An 8,785-nucleotide genomic window follows, 5' to 3' on the forward strand; every position below is an offset into this window, starting at 1 on the left:
CAGATGTATATCCAGGAAAAAGATGGACTGAAAGACAGAGAAAATGGGTGGCAAACTCACATGCTATATTAGTACCCATATAATATCGGAAAACATAGAACAAAAGACCTAAACTTGTTGGAGGGACTTCCTATGGAGAATATGGAGTATGTTGACAAGTCACATGGAATGAGACGGCTAGAATAGATTTTGATCTTTAGCATTAATTGATGACTCAAATGTCACATGAGATGAAATGGCTGGATTGGGTTGTCATCATCAGCATTATTTAAATGTGGGTATTCCTACATTGATGAGATTGTAGATCTATCTGATCACTGAAAAAATATGTTAGTTGAGTATTCTGGTTCCCTGTGAATCAATAATAAGTTCCTCTTTGCATCAACCCTTGTTATTGATAATCTCCTTCCCTTCTTAGAACACAGAACCCCATAACAAAGTCTACCAATCATGACAAAGTATTTTATTTCATAATCATTCTGGCTATTATAGTAGCTCAATATAATAATTTAAAACACCAATTCTTACAGAATAACCCTGCAGATATAGATGCAGAAGGTGGAAGAGCTTCAACTAAAATACAGATGTTAATTTTCTTTCTAGTGATTTGTCTTTCTCTTAACAGTGGAGGGGAAAGAAAATGTGAAATGAATTATTCATGTTTAAATGTCCTGGTTGATTAACTTTTGAGGTTTCCTTCAAATTGTCATTGAAGGAAAGTTCATTTTCAATTAGACATCATCTTTGGGCATACAATGAAAGGAAACTAATTTGTTGAAAGCTTTAACCTGAAGAATGGGTCTTAGTTGCCTGAAAAGAGTGAAGCAATAATATAACATCCATAATGGTCAATGAAGCATTTTGAATGGGAAATATGAGATAATAGTGTGTGTGTGTGTATGTGTGTTCACGTGCGCACATGTGCACACGCACACATGTATGTGATAGTGAGAAAGAGAGGATTCACATGAGATGAGAATTCTAAAGCAAGGCTCTAGAGGAGGGGGAGAAAATTGGTCCAAGAAAACCAGTAAAAGGATTAAGTTGGTTAAGGAATAATAGATAGCTCTTTCTCTGTGAGAGGATAGAAGGGGGACAAAGTGTACGATGCTGCTGAGGCTCTTTTGAGGAGGGTACTTGTGCGAAATTCTGTTGAATAGTCTCAATCTTTTCAGTGAAGTACAGGGATAAATCATGTGGACTGAGTGTGGGGCCTAGGAGTGTGCTGGGTGGGGATGCTTGGGCAGAAATGAAAAAATTTCGAAAGGTCACTGTGGGGAATTAGAATCTGAGTCAACGCCATTAGAATAAGATTGCCAAATATGGTGCTTAGGGGAGTGATTAGTTGAGTTTGTGCATTAATTATTAACTGACTTGGAGCTTTACTGAATGAAGTTTGCACTGAGGAAGAAGTGGAAGGTATGACCTAAAGACAAATAAGAAGGGGAGGGAGAAGTAATTGTGACAGTGACTTGGAAAGTCCTATATTTGTGAAGAAGACAGTAGATTGAGTTCAGGGAGAGAACATTTGGAACTATTTTACATATTAAAGGAGGAGGAGGAAGAGGAGGATTCAAACTCACATAAAAAAGTAACTGAAATAGAAGGAGGGGAGAGGTGGAGTAGAAGAAGAGTTCATACTGAAGAGGGAGAATACAAGGTGAAAGATGGAGGACACAAGATGGAGGACACAAAATGGAGCATCTGAGATGATGAAAGCCATGAGAAATACTCAAAGAGAAGGAGGGGAGCCTTGGAAGAGTACTGAAGATGAAGCAGATGGAGGTTATAGAGAAGACCTCAAAAGAGATAAAGACAACAAAGTTGGTAAGAGAAGTGAAGCAAGACAAAGCTGTGTAAAGGAAGAGAAGATGCTAATTAGACAAGAGAAAAGGAGTTGGATGCTGGTACCAAGATGCTAATGAGGTAAGAAGATGCTAAGGAGGTTTGGAAAGTGACAGTTCAGGAGTTGAAGATTTCCCTAGGCAGCTTACACAGTTAGAGCTCTCAATTCTAGCAAAGATGGAAGGCAGGAACATCTTTTTTCTGTGACCTGGCAAAATTTGTGATGTTTGTAATACTTCCACTTAAAAGTAACTGCTGTCTATGTGCAAAATGCAGGCTCCCTTCCTTCCTTCCTTCCTTCCTATAAGAGAAGGTAAATGGACTTGGGGAATGACTCTTCCCTTTCCAGCTTATGAAGGATGATGACATTCCTATAACATTAATTGGAAGAAGGGTTTCAATGTGAAAAGGAAGAAGAAAAGCAGTCTGAAGATGCCAAGAGAAATCATGGACTGTGCCAGAATATTGGAGGATGGGAAAATGTGATAGAAAGAAAAAAGGTGTAAGTCACTAAAAACTTGAAAATAAGCAACAAATTTGAAACTCCTGAGGAAGAGATAAGAGCTGGATCCTCTGAAGAGGAAGCCAGATTTTTCTCTAGCACAGCACAGAGCCATTTCCCAGGGTGATAGAATCAACTGGAAAAGTGAAGGGCTCAGCTGGTTGTGCAGCTAATTGTCTGGGCACTCAGGGCCTATTCACTCTTTCTCACTATGTGGCTTTGGGCACAATTCTTTTTGCATTAATTTCCTTATAAATTTACCTTATCAGTTGTTTTGAACAGAAGTAAAAGTTGGCCCCTGGGAATTAAATAATTACTTGAAAATAGATGAATCATTCCTCATTTTTTTTAAAGTAAAAGGTTAGGAATACAAAACTTTGGCATTAAGATTGTCATCTAGATTGAAGATGGAAAGAAATATCTTCCTGAAGAGAGGTTATTTTCTCTACATTTGGTTAAAAAATAATGGGTTTTTTTGTCCATATTGAATAAACAAAGGTTTGGCTGGCAAAATGAGAATGGGTCAAAGCCATATTATTATTCAGTTGCTATCTTTTTGTTGCCATGTTTCTGGACTCCATCTCATACCTAACCTAATATTCTGTCTCCATGAACCCTGGACTTCTGATTAGTGAATATTCATGAGATCTACCTTCCACCAAGATCTACTATACTACTCCCAGTCATCTTTATATCATGTTTCTACAATCCAACATCCATAAAAGGCAAAGACTTACGCGTGTTCATTCATTCATTCATTCATTTGTTACACTGTAATGGAAAGGGCACTGAATTTGGAATCAGGATACTGTGACTCAAAACTGAGCTTGGATATTTACTAGTTGTACAAACATGGACAAGTCATTTTCTCTTCCTACCTTAGTTTCCTCACCTGTAAAATAGGAATAAGTATATTTGTATCATCTCTCTACTGTTAGGAAAACACTTTATTAGAGAGAGATATAAATATGAGTTGTTTTTCAACAAATCATCATGTACTCCCCACATTAGCACAGTACCTGGCACATAGTAGGTGCTAAATAAAATGTATATTGATTGATCGTCAAGTTTAGATAAAAATGGATTAAGTAGTAGATACCACTGAGGAGGTGGGAACCTGGGAGCTATTTCTGAAAACAAAACTTTTTTGTTCCTTTTGTTGTAACGGTGGTCTTTGTGGTTGTGTTTAATTTTATTAGTTGCTATCGTGGGATACAATAAGAGATTGCCTTGAAAATCTGTGTAGCATAAGTCCCTACATTACTGACTCTTTGCTACTCTCCAGGTTTGGTATATTCTTTTGGCTCAGCATCTATTTAAATCCCTAGGCCAATTAATACATGAATTAAGAAGTAAAATGAACTTAAATGACAATACCAAGGAAAATAATGTGACATCTTTTCAGACATATTGAAAAAAGCACAAAATTTCATAGGTTCCCATGCCACCATTCTTCCCTACTCAGATCCTAATCTTAGACTCCATTTCCTGGTTTTGCCTGATTAATAAGTTGCTACTCTCCATGGCTAATATTTTACTTTAACTCCAGAGAACTTTCCCAGAGAACTTCTACTTCTATCTGCTGATGGGCTGGCTCTCAGCAGGTTCACTGCTGATATCCATTCCTGGGCTGTTTCTCTGCTTAGCTATTGTCATCTATCCACAAGATCTCTTCTTTGCTGGACAGCCACTGTTGCTTCCCAGATTTCTAATTTCTTTCCTTAGGGAACAGTCTCCTAGGTCCATTTAATATTATGTTAGGGTCAATAAATTTTTTAACCTCCCATAATTTCCCTAGGACTTAGTGCCAAGTATTTGAAAACTACCTAATACAATAATACTTGTACATAGTTTCAAAATCATTTGAAAGAAGTATTTAGTAACACTGAACCTGTTGACAAAAATTCTTTTAGCTACACCTCAATCTCTGTGTTCTTTACACATTGGATTCTTAACAAAAATTCAGGTCTTGGAAAGAGTGGGAAGGGACAAATTGAGCAAATGGGGAGTTATTTTGCAATCCCTAGTTCCCCTTTCATTATTCTCTTTTTTGATCTACCATTAGTTTTCTAGAAGACATTGGCTATTGTTTTCTCCATGAATGATGACGGCAAAGAGCTGTTCTGGGATCCTCTGGGGAACCAGCAAATAATTGGGGATTTTATTTCATCTTCTTTTGACCTATACATTGAGAAATGACATCAATTATAGTGGACAGGTTTGTAATTACATCATTAATTATATTTAGTGATTTTTTTATCTCATCAAAGTTTTCAGGATATGGCAGGTCACAAGCCAATAGGTGTTGTGTAATTGAATTGAAACCTTTCTTCAAAAGATCTGCTTTAATTTTAAGATATTCTTTGGGGTGTAAATAGGGAAAGTCTTTGGAAAAATTTATTTGGAGATCAATAATTTTGTGACCTAAAGAAGTTACTAGTAGCAATAGTCTATCAGTGAAGTCAAGCATCATTACAGACAGGTTGACCTCTGAACAGTAAGAGCTAATGGAGGTGGGGTTCAAAAGGTGAAAAGTTACTTAATTTTCATCTAATTGCGTATTTCCCATGAGATGATGGGGACTAAGAATCATGATGTTGTTCCCAACTTCATTCTTGCCCCATTATTTCCGGATGGCAAGTGCCTGATGCACAGATGTCTTTGAGGCTGGATTTGAACTCAGCTCTCATTTGACTACAGTCCAGTGCTCTATCCACTGGGTCACCTAACTACTTGGTGCAGAATCAAGCCCTAGACTAAAATGGGAATGTGGTAATACCCACAAAGGGGCAAAGTAATTTCTGTGTATTCAGTGTTCTAAAATTTGATATACTTAGTTTAAATGGTCCATTTGAAAGACAGCAAATCCCAGCTCTACCACTTATTACCTGTGTGACTTTTGGCAAATCATTTAATCTTTTTCGGGCCTTACTTTTGCCATCTGTGTGTGTGTGTGTGTGTGTGTGTGTGTGTGTGTGTGTGTGTGTGTGTGTGCGAGAGAGAGAGAGAGAGAGAGAGAGAGAGAGAGAGAGAAAGAGAGAGAGAGAATATTTGAATAGAAGATGAGATTCTCTGATGTTCTATCCAAGTCTAAAACTATGATTCTATGACTAGAGAGAAAATCATACCCAAGGTAGGGAGGGAAGGAGGAAAGAGCTAGGCAAGAGTGGCACTACCGTACATATGAAGTTGGGATCCAGAAAGGAGGGAATAAGCAATCCTCTCCTCAAAAGCACAATGCTCTTCCCCATACCACTGATATATGTGTATATATATATATATATATATAGGGGTACATATATTTATGCTCATACAATTGGCCCAAATATAAATGGAGGTTGCCCAGGGGTAATATGTCTATTGCTGCCTAGAGGTACCTCCAGATTAATGGCAAGAATGATTCCTCATAACTCCTATGTGAGGAATGGAATTGGCACCAAAGAGTTAGAAAGGAATGACGTTCTTCTACCTTCCTAATTTGAGGGAGCACATATGAGACACGGAGAAAGAGGGATAGACTTTGGAATGATGATGGTGGTGGTGGTGGTGATGATGATGATGATACTAACTAGCATTTATAGAGTGTTTTAAAGTTGCAAAGCACATTATAGATACTGTTGTTTCATTCTATTCTCACAAAAGCTCTGGGAGATAGTGCTATTTTTATCCCCATTTTAGAGAAGAGGAAAGAGATGGAGTGACTGGCCCAGGGTCACACAGCTACTAAGTTTTGGAGTCTGGAGTTGAATTATGATTTTTCCAAATCTGGACCCAGAACTGTAGCCACTGCTGCCACTTAGCTATCTTCAGAAGTCAGACATGTGTTTCAACAATCCAGCTAGCAGCTGTTGTGGGGGTGAAAGACCAACAGAAGCCCAACAACAAGCATGCTACCAGCACACTGCAAAAGCACAGGTTCTTTTGATCTGCTTTAATAAGGAAAGCAACGTTAAGGGGTTGACGAGATTACTTTAATTCAGCATACAAATATCACTCACTTAGTTCAGGGGAAAAAGCCAACACCCTGAACTTCAGAGCAAAATACAAACAAAATACAAGCATGGACAGACAGAGCTTGTCTGATTCAAATCCCAATACATAGTTACCAGATTTTAACAAAGTCTCAGCATCTGGGTTACAAGCTAGAGGGCCCTTAGCTACAGCTGCCCGGAGTCTCTGCATCAGCACACCAGCATGAGTGAGAGCGCTAAACAAATTACAAACATCGACAGACAGACCCAATAGTTAACAATATCTAGGTTCAGCCCTGGAGCTCATGATGAGGGCTGGCCCAGAGTCAATGGTGCCACCACTGCTGTGGGTAAGAGCTCCAAAGAAGAGAAAGCTAGCTTCATGGCTCCTCCAAGCAAAAATGAAAGTTTATCTCCTTTGGAGAGGAATAGGCAAGATTCCAAAGATTCACACCTCTTCGAAGGGCACATTTAAATAATCTGTGTCAACATACACATAACTTAAATAGATGGCATACATACCCTACACACATATACATATAATAATGCATATATGTAGGTATATCTTTTAAAATGTTCATTGTTCTTCTGTTAGCAAGTCAACAAATATTTATTAAGCACTTACTATGTATCACGCAGTGTGCTTTGTGCTGGGAATGCAAAGAGAGCAAACAACCTTGACCTCAAGGAGGTTCCAATCTAATGAGAAAGACAACATGCAAACAACTATGTATAAGAAGATATATGCAGGGTAAATTGAAGGGAATCTCAGAGGGAAAGAAAGTACTACCATTAGTAGTATTAGGGAAAGTCATCTAGAAAGTGATGTTTTAGCTTAGATTTCCAGAAACTCAGAGAAGCCAAGAGGCAGAGACAAGAAGAAAAGGCATTCCAGGCATGGGGGACAGCCCATGGAATGGAATGTCTTCCTCGAGTGAGGCGGAACAAAGAGGCCAGTGGATTACGATGTACATGGAGTCGAGTAAGATGTAACAAGACTTGAAAAGTAGAGAGAGGTCAGGTCATGAAGGACTTTAAAAGCCAAACAGAATATTTTCTGTTTGATCCTGGGGATCATAGAGAGCCAGTGGAATTTATTGAATAGAGAGGCACGAGATTGGTACCACAGTCAAATATGCACTTTATTTGAGTGCAGGATGTACTGGCATGGGGAGAGACTTTGCAGAGAGGGGCACCAGAACACTATTGCAATAATCCAGGCATGAGGTAATGAGGACCCACAGAGTAGTATCGAAAGAGAGAAGGGAGAGCATTCAAAAGTTGTTGTGAAGATAAAATCAAACCCATTTGGTAGCAGATTGGATATAAGGTGTGAGGGAGAAAGGAGTCAAGTATCACATGAAGGTTGGGATCCCTGATGACTGGGAGGATGGTAATACTCTCAACAGCTGTAGGGAAGTTAAGAAGGGAAGGATGGAGAGAAGAGTTAATGAGTTCATATAGGACATGTTGAGTTTAAGATGCCTAAGGGACATCTACTTCAAGACATCCAATAGGCAGCTAGAGATGTGAGAGGTCAGAAGAGAGATTAGGGATAGAGAAATAGATCTGAGATACATTTGCATAGAAATGTTGATTGAATCCATGGGAGTTGATGAAACAATCTAGTGAAGTAGTGTAGAGGGAGAAGAGAAAAGGGCCCAGAACAGAGCCTTGGGGGCAGATCAAGTCAAAGGCTGCAGAGAGTTCAAGAAGGATGAGGACTGAGAAAAGGCCATTAGATTTGGCAATTAAGAGATTGTTAGTAACTTTGGAGAGAGGAGTTTCAGCTGAACGGTGGGCTCAGAAGCAAAAATATAGAGAGTTAAGAAGAGTTTGGGGTAGAGAGCTGGTTATGTTGGAAACTTACTCTCATCTGGGTTAGGAGGAAACAGCATGTATCTATGGAAGGCTAGAACATGTAGAGAGGTGAGAAAACTGGGAGGTGGGGTGGGGGAGGGAATTTTAGAGGGGTGTGTGGATTGGGATTGAGAGTATGACGGCAATGGGGGGAATTTTTGGAGGGGTGGGTGAGATGGTAAGGGGGAGAGTGGGGGGGGGAAGATAAGGTATAGGGCAAAAAGAGAGGCTGAGAAAGAAAATAGTGAGTAAAAATAAGATGGAGGGAAATTCACAAATAGTAATTATAACTTTGAATGTGAATAGGATGTTTATAGCACCTCTCTTTCTAGTGGCAAAGAACTGGAAATTTGGGGGATCCCCATCAATTGAGGAATAGCTGAACAGATGTGATGGAATAATACTGTGCTATAAGAGAGGATGAGCTCCATGATCTTAGAAAGACATCGAAAGACTTACATGAAATGGTGAAGAGTGAAGTGAGAAAAACCAAGAGAACATTGTATGTAGTGACAGAAATACTGTTTTAAGAACAAATTTGATCAACTAAGTTATTTTGACTATTATAAATACACAAATTAAAAATAAAGGACATGAAGAAAGATGC

The sequence above is a fragment of the Trichosurus vulpecula genome, chromosome 4 (genome assembly GCF_011100635.1).
Source record: "Trichosurus vulpecula isolate mTriVul1 chromosome 4, mTriVul1.pri, whole genome shotgun sequence".
NCBI classification, from domain to species: Eukaryota; Metazoa; Chordata; class Mammalia; order Diprotodontia; family Phalangeridae; genus Trichosurus; species Trichosurus vulpecula.